The following is an 11,185-nucleotide window of genomic DNA, read 5'->3' as shown; positions in this document are numbered from 1 at the left end:
AAGCTGTATAAGCCAATGATAACATAGAAAATTTTATGATATACATTTTTGGTCTAGGTACAATGAATAAGTTTGCAAAGTATTATTTTATTTCCAATCAATAAATATATGGGGGCTGATGTTGTGACTCAATGGTAGAGTGCTTGCCTAGCATGTGTGAGTCACTGGGTTTAATTCTTAGCACCACAATAAAATAAAAGTCCATCAACAACTAAAATAAAAAATTTTAAGTCTATTCTAAACAAACAAATAAATAAATATATGGAATATATACTGTTATGGTTTGATGTGAGGTGTCCCCCCAAAGCTCATGTGTGAAACAATGCAAGAAGGTTTGGAGGAGAAATGTTTGAGTTACAGACTTAACCTAATCAGTGAATTAATACCTAATGGGAATAATTGAGTGGTAACTGGAGGTAGATCAGGCATGGCTGGAGGAAATGGTTCATTGGGGGCATGGCTATGGGGTATATATTTTGTATCTGGACAGTGGATTCTTTCTCTCTGTCTCTCTCTGTCTCTCTCTGTCTCTCTCTGTCTCTCTCTCTCTCTCTCTCTCTCTCGGCTTTCTGATCATGATGTGAGCTGCTTCCCTCTGCCACACTCTCCTGCCTAAACTTGAGCCCCAAGGAATGGAGCTGGTTTTCTATAGACTAAAACCTCTGAAACCATGAACCCTCAAACTTTTCCTCTTTTACAGTTGTTTTGGTCAGGTCATTTAGTCACAGCAGTGAAAAAGCTGACTAAAACACATGCTAAAAATGGTATGGTATTTTTTTCACAGAATCATTTTTTCATATTATATTATTGAATAATATAGAACTAGCACATATCAAATGTTGAAAATTTTGGCTTTCTGCCTAAGTAACTTTAGGTACTGAGTTACATCATTAACCAGCACTTGCCATATGTTGGAACCCCTACCTCTTTATTTTATTTTATTTTTTTCTTTTGTAATTCATAACAGCTCACACTATAGAAATTGCTATTAAGATATTACAATTTATTTATTATTATTATTTTTTTTTTTACAAAACCATCATGAAAACAGAAAAAAGATTATTTCCTAGTAACTTGCCTACTGAGGAGGTTGAGCTTGGGCCTGAACTCTGCTTAATTTCACTCACCATATATGAAACTCAGTGTTCAAGTACATCAAGGCATTTTCAGACATACTTGGGAATTTAAATTATTGAACACCAGTACACATAATTTCAGTGTTTCATTTTAGATATGTCCTTAACATTAGTGACAATTAAATGCCATGCTTTTATGTATAAATTCATGTTGTTCTTTCAGTTTTCTATTTCCAAATCTCTTCTATCACCAAAAGACTACAAGTAACAGAGCAAGAAGAACTGACATTGAGTTGAAATGGCTTCCTTTGGGGAGAGTTTCTGTTCAAAAACGGGTTTATTATCCTAGGTAATATTTCACTTGGCAATGCAATTGTGACCAACTATGAATTCTCATCTTCATACCCAGAGAAGGGTTGGTAACATAGTTTTCCAAGCAAATTAAAGAGAAGCAGTTTTTTTAGTTCCTGTTCCAGGCTTTTGGAGCATAGAAATGTCCTTCAGAGCAAGCTAGATGCTCTTATCCTAACTCCACAAAGGTGCCCTTTGTCTTCTAGTTGCACTGTGATTGGATTCCATCTTTACAAAATAACATTAGTGAGCATCTGGAGAATGATCTGGGAGAATTCTTGAAACTCATGGCAGAATAGCTCTCTTCCTTCATGCCTCTCTTACTCAGACCTGTCTCCTGATGGTCCAGCCTTGTCATATACAGAGTTTATGGCATGGTGTGTCTGCCTGGAGATAAAGGCAAAAGAAAAAGTACCCAAGTAATGTCAAATTTATTCAGTTTTATTCTTCTTATAGAAAGTAAAATGTCAGGGACCATAATTTAAATCAAGAAGTAGATGTACTTTTGACAAGCATTTTACTTTCTGTTGGGAACATTGGTCCTCAGTGAGTTCATCCATCTAATCCCATTTAGGATCATACCATAGCAGATCTGGAAGGGATCTCAGTGACCCCCAATTGCAGTCATGCAGTTAGAGTTCAAAATATCACTTTTATTATTGATAAGGCTGTTTGTGGAACGAGGGTTAGGGCTGAGGGCCAAATGCACTTGTCAATGTTTCCTGACATTCTCTGCCCTTCCTCACACCTATCTCTGCCCCTAAACCAGATTCTAGAAGAGAATTTGAAACTGACTCAGCTTGGCTTATGTATCAATGGTCATGTTAATAGGTTAACTCTACCTAAGTATGATCTGTGGATTAATGGCTGTCAGTTATCAACCAGCTTGAATAAGAGGCCAGAGGACCACTATTCTGGGAAGTCCCTCCACATGGGAACACAAAGAGTAGGAAGAAGCACACCACTTCCCAGCATTTATGAGAAGCAATGCCATAGGGATTCTGGTAAATAAAATCCTCCATTTCATTTCAAAATAATTTGAAAGCAGTTTAATAGGAATGTACCATAAATTATTAATACAGAACTCTATTCTTAACAACATATATAATCGAAGACCAAACGTTTTCTCTGATATGTGGAAGCTAATTTATAACAAGGGGGGATTTGGAAGAATAGAGTTGCGTTACATTAGGTAGAGGGGAGTGAAGGGAGGGTAACAGGTTTGGGGCAAGGAGTGATAGAAGACTGAAACAGACATTATTCCTCAGGTACATGTATGCCTAACTGATGTGATCCTGCAATATGTATAATCAGAAAAATGAGAGATTACACTTATTTATATATGATCTTTCCAAATGTATAAATGGATTCTACTGACATGTGCAACTAATTAGAAGCAATAAAATTTTAAAAATTAAAAAAGAAAAATATATATATATAAAAGACTTCTACTGTGGGCTGGGGAGATAGCTCAGTTGGTAGAATGCTCACCTCGCAAGCACAAGGCCCTGGGTTCAATCCCCAGCACCACAAAAAAAAAAAATTAAAATAAATAAATAAATAAAAGACTTCTACTAATCTCTTACAAACATATCATTAAAAAAAAAAAAGGTTTAAAACCACTGTAAGAATCGTTTCTTTTCTCCAAGTCTTATCACAACAATTTATCTCACACCTCAAATTCTGAATAATTTTAACAAAAAACATTCTGCAGGAAGGAATACTGGAAACAGAATTGCTTTATGTGAAAGAAACTTAAAACAAAGAAGATGAGTTTTGCTTGTAATTCAGTTCTGAATTATAGTACTTTTAAAGCCAAAAAATAAATCTCAAGAAGCAACATTACACTAAATTAATAAAGTTTGCGGATATCTTATGGAAGCCATCTGTCAGAAAATAATCAAACCAACAAAGGCAATAACAGATCCATATGATAGGTACTCAGTGTGCTTGTTGAATTATTAAAAGGCATGACTACATATAATCTGAGGAAACTGAACTTTCATTTCAGAACATTAAGACCTTTAATTCACTCAAAGCTCATCATTTCAATAAAATACCTGTGGTTATGAGGCTGTGAGCTTATATGTTATGATATTTTGGACAGGAATTTACTAAAATTATACTGACATGATCCTGAAAGAATATTCTAGTTGCTCAAATGACAAAATATAGAGGGTATTTAATCTGTTTCCTTTAATTTCTTCATGAGAAATATTTTTTCTTAAATGAAATTTTTTTATCCACAGTATATCTTATTTATACTGTAGTGAGAATCCAAATTACTCTGCAACATTTGACTAATCTATTTTGTCAAGATAAAAAGGTAATTTAAAAAAATAAGCCATATATAAACAATACCTAAAGACCTAGGAAATTGCAAACACAAAGTTCGTTTTATACTTCACTGAGCATTCTAATTAAGGTTTCTATGCTGCTTTGATCTCTCTTCTATTCTGGATGATCTCATCCACTCCCTTAACTTTAAATACCATCTTTTTTTAAAAAAATATTTGTATAGTTGTAGATGGACACAATGTCTTTATTTTATTTATTTATTTATTTTATCTGGTGCTGAGGATCAAACCCAGTGCTTTGTGTGTGTTAGGCAAGTGTTCACAACTTGAGACACAACCCCGGCCCTTCAAATACCGTCTTATCTGTTAATTACTTTATGTGCTTTGGCCATCACCTTTCTCCTACTGTTTTGACTCATATGTCTCTAAGTTAGGATAACTTCTTTGAGAGGTTTACAGTTTCATAAAAAGATACAGGCCTGTAATCAAAAACAAACATTGGAGAAAAGATAGCCTCTTCAACAAATGGCTCTGGGAAATCTGGAAATCCATGTGCAGCAAAATGAAATTAAACCCCTGTCTCTCACCCTGCACAAAATTCAACTCAAAGTGGATCAAGGACTTAGGCACTAGAACAGAGACCCTCAGCCTAATAGAAGAAAAAGTAGGCCCAAATCTCCACCATGTCAGCTTAGGAACTGACTTCCTTAACAAGACCCCTAAAGCACAAGAAGTAAAATCAAGAATAAATAAATGGGATGAAATCAAACTAAAAATCTTCTTCACAACAAAGGAAAACAAATAACCCAATCAATAATGGGAAAAGGAACTAAACAGACACTTCACAGAAAAAGAAATATGAATGGGCAACAAATATATGAAAACATATTCTACATCTCTAGCAATTAGAGAAATTCATATTAAAACTACACTGAGAGTTCATCTCACTCCAGTAAGAATGGCAATGATCAAGAATACAAGCAACAATAAATGTTGGCAAGGATATGCGGAAAAAGGTCCACTCATACATTGCTGATGAGGCTGCAAATTGGTGCAATCACTAGGGAAAGCAATATGGAGATTCCTCAGAAATCCTAGAATGGAACCACCATTTAACCCAGTTATCCCACTCTTTGATTTAAACCCAAAGGGCTTAAAATCAGCATACTGTAGTGATGCAGCCACATCAATGTTTATAGCAGTTCAATTCACAATAGCTAAGCTATGGAACCAACCCAGGTGCCCTTCAACAGACGAAGTAAATGAATGGAATTGAAGAATATCATGCTAAGTGAAATAAGTCAATCCCAAAGAACCAAAAGCAAAATATTTTCTCTGATATGTGAATGCTAATTCATAATAAGGGGGTACTAGGGAAGAATAGAAGTGCTTTGGAGTAGACAGAAGGTAATGAAGGGAGGGGAGCAGGTATGGGAGTGAGAGGACAGTGAAATGAATTCAACATTTTTACCCTATGTGTATATGGTGTAATTCTACATCAGGTATAACCAAAAGACTAAGAAGTTATTCTCCATTTATATATGATATGTCAAAATGCATTCTACTATATGTATAACTAATTTAAAAAAAGAGAGAGACAGACCTGTAAACAAATGTACATGTTACAAATATTAATATCAGCCCATACAGGTGCTGTGGGGTTACAAAAGAAACAGGAAATATGTCACAGGGGAAACAGCATTGCAGTAGATGTCTAAGGAGGGGAGTGACAGGAAGATAGGAAGAAGACTGTGGGGAGAAAGAAGAGTAGGAGTCAAATTTCTAAATCATGAAATGACTTCTAAAGCAATTTCCTAAAACTTGGATTCTAGAGTACAAAGTGGGAAATAGCCAGAAATCAGGTAAGAGCCAAATTTGGATGGAGGGCAGTCTGACACTTCATATTTGACAATTTATTCCATATTGAATTTATTCCATATTTCTTCTACCTATCGTGGAGCAATAGGAAAACATCACAGGGTTTTTTAAGCAGAGAAGAAACAGGATCCAATTTGGATATAACAGAGGGGGGGAAAACTTTCCTATTTTAATCCCAACTACTTTCTAAAGAGAATGAATTAAATTTGTTCTTTTTAGCCCCTGCAGAGATTTAGTCATACATGGTTGTGAGTAAAGATAGAAAAGTTTTAAACTGTTGTGCTTTCCAGGGGAAGAAGGAATTTCCTAGATAACCATAGGGAAACGGGATAGAGGTGAGAAAAGCTGGAAAAATACTGTAAAATGCTAACTCACAAATACTTTGGTTGGGTTTGTTTGTTTATTTGTTTGTTTTGGTAGAAACTCAATTTCATTCCAAGATCAGTTGAGACTGCACTCATAGAGCAGATCCTAAGGACAAAAAGACTGTGATTACATCGTGACAGACTCTAAGGTGGTTCTCCATGATCTTTGCCTTCTAGTGTTCACAAATTTGCTATCCACACCTCTCTGAGTGTGGGCAGGACCTGTAACTTGCTTGTTACTGATAAAATGTTGCTAAGGTGATGGGTGTCCCTCCCATAATTGCATTGCTCTGTCTTGCTAGCAGATTCAGTCTAAAGGCTGTCCTTGCTATTCTGATCAGGTAATCAGCCAAGTTAGAAAAGTCCATGTGGCAACAGATTATAGGTAGCCTCTAAGAGTACAGATGGCCCCTGGATGCTAAGGACAGCTTCCAGCCAGTAGTCAGAAAGAAGCCCAGACCCTCACCCCTACAACCATGGGCAATGCATTTTGCTAACAAACAGAGTGAACTTGAGAGCAGATTCTTCCCCAGTCAAGCCTCCAGATGAGGACACGGCCCTGTCCACACTTTCCTAAACAGAAATAACAAATGCATGTTGTTTTAAGCCTCTAAAAATGTGTTACCCAGCAATAGAAAACTAATACAAATATAAATCTATAGTCCCCTACTCCCCAAGTTTATAGATATTCCATATTCTGTACCCCTCCCCTCCCCTGACTTGTGGATTACTTAAATTTTAGGAGAGAAAGTAACATTCAAAGTGGCTTGAGAGAATGGATTAAAGGAGTATGAGATTATAGGCTGAAAAGAATAGCAAGAGCCCAGGTGTGAGACAGTGAGGGCCTACGCTAAGGAAGTAGCAGTGCCATTTACCAAGTTAGTTAGGAAATACAGGAGAAGAAAAGGTTTCAATAGAAATAGAATGAGTGCATCTGAAATATGACAAGTTCAAAGTGTTTGTGTATTCTCCAAGTGAAGCCATCTAGTAAGCTTTAGTACTAACTTTGCAAGATACAAGTAAATTTGGCAAAACTCTCACTTCCCCCATCATAACCCTTCACAACCTGACACCAACCTACCCATTCAGTCCTCTTCATGTATTCTATACTTTCTGGAGCTACTCTATGCTCTCCATACATGACTTGTATACTCCCACTTCCATGTCTGTGTTCATGCTGTTGACTCTGAATGAAATGCACTTCCCTTTCATATTTATTGATGAAAAGCCTACTCGTTTTAAAATATCAATATGCTCTGTTAAAAATATAGGCTCCTTCAAGGGCAGGGTTCTTTGTCTTGCTCACAGATTATCTCAAAAACCCAGAATAGTGTCTGGCACACAGTAGACACAAATATTTCTTTAGTGAATGGATAAATGTCTTCTCTAAAGTCATTCCTAATTATCTTCCCAGTCACAGAGTAAATACTAATGTATTTCATATCAGAGACGCTGAACAAATGCTTACTGATAAGCAGTACAACTATGAAAATGATGAAAAGAAAAGGTAAATTTAATAAGAAAGGTAATAAAAATGCAGGTGTATACCTGAATTTTAGCTCTGTTTAAAAATACAGGTCATTTGATATGTATTTACCAAGCACCTAGTATATGCAATATTTGCTTACCCAAAACCCATTCCAAAACCTTTCTTCCTTGCTACCCTTTAGTTACAGAACTGAAAGTAGGTACTCATTTCCCCAACCTCCTTTATAGCTAGGGATAATCATCTGACACATTTCTGTAAATGTGTCATCCATTTCACTAAATGGATGATTTGAGAAAGATGTCTTTCCTGGTTTAAAAATAAATAAATAAAAAGCAAAAAAGAGTCACATAGAAAACTCTGTCTAGTAGTGCCTCCAGCTTACTGTCTTTGAAAACAGCTGTGATGCTTAGAGATTTTGCATTCATCTTGTGACCATGAAGAGAGAATAATGCCCTGGCATTAAACTGCTAACCCAATGCAAGTGCCTAATTCTTCTGTTAGACAAATAGACCAAGAGGTTCAGATCTATTAGTCTGTTATTCTATTACTTATAGCTGAAAATATCTCCATACTAGAAGAGGTTAAAAAAAAAACCTGGCCAACAATACAACGAATCTGGTAAATAATGCTATGCATAAAATGACATTAAAGTGCATATTGATTTTAAATTGTTTTTGAAAATACCATCTACATGTCTTTAAAAACACATGAGTTACACTTCCTAGTATGTGACTGCATTATCATCATCTTCATGGTCTCTTCTGTTAAACCTCAACCTGTGAATACTTGTGTCAAGAGAGCATGTTTGCCAACTCTGATTTCAGAGATAGGACTACTAAGATGAAAATGAAAATTAAAGGAACAGAATAAAGTAAAAATGGAAATTAGGATTAATGAAAATTCCAAAGTTATTAGCCCAAACCTTTCAAAGTAATTCTATTCCAGTAAAGCTGGATCTATACTTTTCAAAAAGGTAAAGTAAAATTTTTGATTTATAGACCTTACAAAAGACTAGGGTAGTATGATAAAGCGTATTACATTATTCTGTGCCTGTTTAAAAAAATTCAAACCACTCATAGGACTGTTTCTTACAGCTGTCTAAAAAGTATAATGAGAACTCTGTTTTTCTCTATACAACTTGCCAAGTATCAACAGGACATGGGTAGTATTTTAAATTGCTTTCGTAAGTGAGTAGTGTACCCAATTACCAGTTCCTAGAATTTTTGAATAAAGGAAGCAAATTCAATAAGAAACCACCTGTGTAATAAATAATTGTCCTGGAGGCTTTCCAATAGATTGAAAAGGGAACCATTTATTAAAACTATCTCTAAGAAATTTCATTAGCTGGAACTGTTCTGCCTTAGTAGAATTACTCTACTATAAAAAAAAAAAATTCCCTTCCTTATTTTTTTCCCACAGGCACTATTTTGTCAGGAAACACTTGGAAGGTTAAGAAAGCACAGGGCTGTGCCTGGAGCTAGAGGATACCAGAGGCATGAGAGAGGCCCTGCCCTCTATGAAGCTTTCAATGTAGAGGGGCAGCCAGAGAGGCAGCCAGTCAGGCAGAAAGCTTCCAACCCAAATCCCAGCAGTTCTGTTAAAGCTGGGTCTATCAGAATAGAAGGGTGGGAGTGTAGCCCAGATGGATGGCTTTGATTTTTTGTTTTGTTTTTTGTTTTAATTTTTAAAAATTTTTACAGACTGCATTTTGATTCATTGTACACAAATGGGGAACATCTTTTCATTTCTATGGTTGTTTGTTTTTATTGAGGAGCTGCCTTTAAGTTTCATGCCAGTGGAATGGTCAGTGTCAGTCATTCCCAAATGAGATAGATGTATCAAATGTATCAGAAGTAATGGTCACAAGCACTCATCAAGTAACATAACGAAATAATAGGAATGACAGTATGAAAGCAAGCTTTGTTTTGTTTTGTTTTGCTTTCACTTTAATCAGGCATTGTTATTTAAAGAAGTTAAATAAAAGCAAGGCTGAAACTTGTTTCTTAATAGTGTCTTAAGAAACAAAAATGAAGAACCTGGTAGAATTTCATATCCTATCTCTTGACATTATTAGGTTTTCACTTATACAAAATATTTAAGATATATGTATGCAGATTGATCAATTCTTAAATTCCTGCCAAAATGAAAAATGTTACCATGGGTAATTATTACTAAAAAGAAAATCACATTTTATATAAAAATAATTTGAACTGACAATCAAAGACTGTGAGGCTGAAAATACATCTACAAAAAGCCTTGTATAAGAATATTAAGAACAGCTTTATTCAAAATAGAAAAAGAAAAGGGAAAAAAAGAAATAGTTGAGATGGTGTTATTAGGAGACCTGCTAAAATGTGATTCTACGTTGGTTTGAATGGTGGCTCTCTAAAGATGTGTCCATTTGGAACCTGTGAATGTGACCTTATTTGGGGAAAGGATCTGTGTAAATTTAATTAAGGATCTTGAGATGGGATCAGCCTTGAATAGGATGGGTGTTAAGTCCAATGACACTGTCCATATAGAGGAGAAGGTAGACACAGAGACACCGAGAAGTAGGCTGTGTGAAGACAGAGAATGGAATTATGCTGCCACAGCCAAGAAACACCTGGAGCCACCAGAAGCTGGAACAGGCAAGGAAAGATCTCCCCTAGGATCTTCAGAGGGAGTACAGCCCTGCCAATACCTTGATTTTAGGCTTCTGACTCCAGAAATGTAAGATGTCATTTTAAATAACCAGACTTGTGGTAATTTGTTAAGGTAGCCCTAGGAAACTAATACAGATGTATTCATAAAATGGTGGTATATTCATACAATAAAATACTGCCCAGCAATAAAAAGTAAACTTAAAATACTGGTATCCTCAATAACATAGGTGAATCTCACAAATGAGTGAACATTGAACAGGTATTCAAAGACTCTGAGGCTGAAACATATCTACAAAAAGTGAAAGACATATTAAGACATGCAGATAGTGTGATATTTTATTTAAATGAAGTTTAAGAATAGGCAAAATGAAATCTGTAGGCATAGACATCAGAACAGTGATTAAGCTCTGGGGGCAGGGATGGTGACTGACTAGAAGGCACTTCCTGAGGCAATGGGAGTGTTCTAAATCTTGACCAGGATGTTGATCACATAGGTGAATCATTTGTCAAAAACTCATCAAATACTGCATTTAAGAGCCGCTGCATTTCATTGAGTGTAAATTAGATATTAATAAAAAAAATATGGATGGAAAAACTCAAACAATTAACAGCAATGAGAACTGAAATTGGAAACTAAGGCAGGGATTAGGAAAATACAGGCTCTGGCCCAAATCTTGGCCACCACCAATACAATTTTATGTGACCACTGCCAGGCACAACTGAAACTGTTCTCACCTTGCAAAGTGAGAGAAGTTGAAAGACATGCTATACCCTGCAAAGTTGAAAATATTTACTATCTGGCCTGTTACAGAAAAAGTTCAGCAACCCCTACACTAAAACAATAGTCTGTAATTTGTCTATAGCTCTTGCTTTTAACATCATGTGATTCTCATTACACTTGATGGTGGTATGAATCAGAGATGTTGTTAATATACTTGAAAAGCCTGAGCACTCAGGTGAGATTTTGAACTAAATCTTAGGATTCTCTCTGTTCATTATTTCATTTTTTATTTCACGTGACATTTTTCGTTCACTATTACACTATCAAAAGTCTTGGCATTTTATCCATAAGGGCACTAACTTA

The 11,185-nt window shown here is 35.7% G+C and overlaps 1 long non-coding RNA gene across 1 annotated transcript in view; it reads right to left on the bottom strand.

Annotated features, from left to right (window-relative positions):
• Positions 1–1,133: 1,133 nt before the first annotated feature.
• LOC306643541 overlaps positions 1,134–11,185 on the bottom strand; it is a 47,321-nt gene continuing 37,269 nt past the window's right edge. Inside the window, exon 3 of the long non-coding RNA XR_013758973.1 lies at positions 1,134–1,814. This is a non-coding gene — a long non-coding RNA (uncharacterized lncRNA). The remainder of the gene's footprint in view (positions 1,815–11,185) is intronic.

This window comes from Sciurus vulgaris (genome assembly GCF_902686455.1).
Source record: "Sciurus vulgaris genome assembly, chromosome: 14".
In the NCBI taxonomy this organism is placed as follows: Eukaryota; Metazoa; Chordata; class Mammalia; order Rodentia; family Sciuridae; genus Sciurus; species Sciurus vulgaris.
This window is presented reverse-complemented; position numbering and strand designations above follow the sequence as displayed.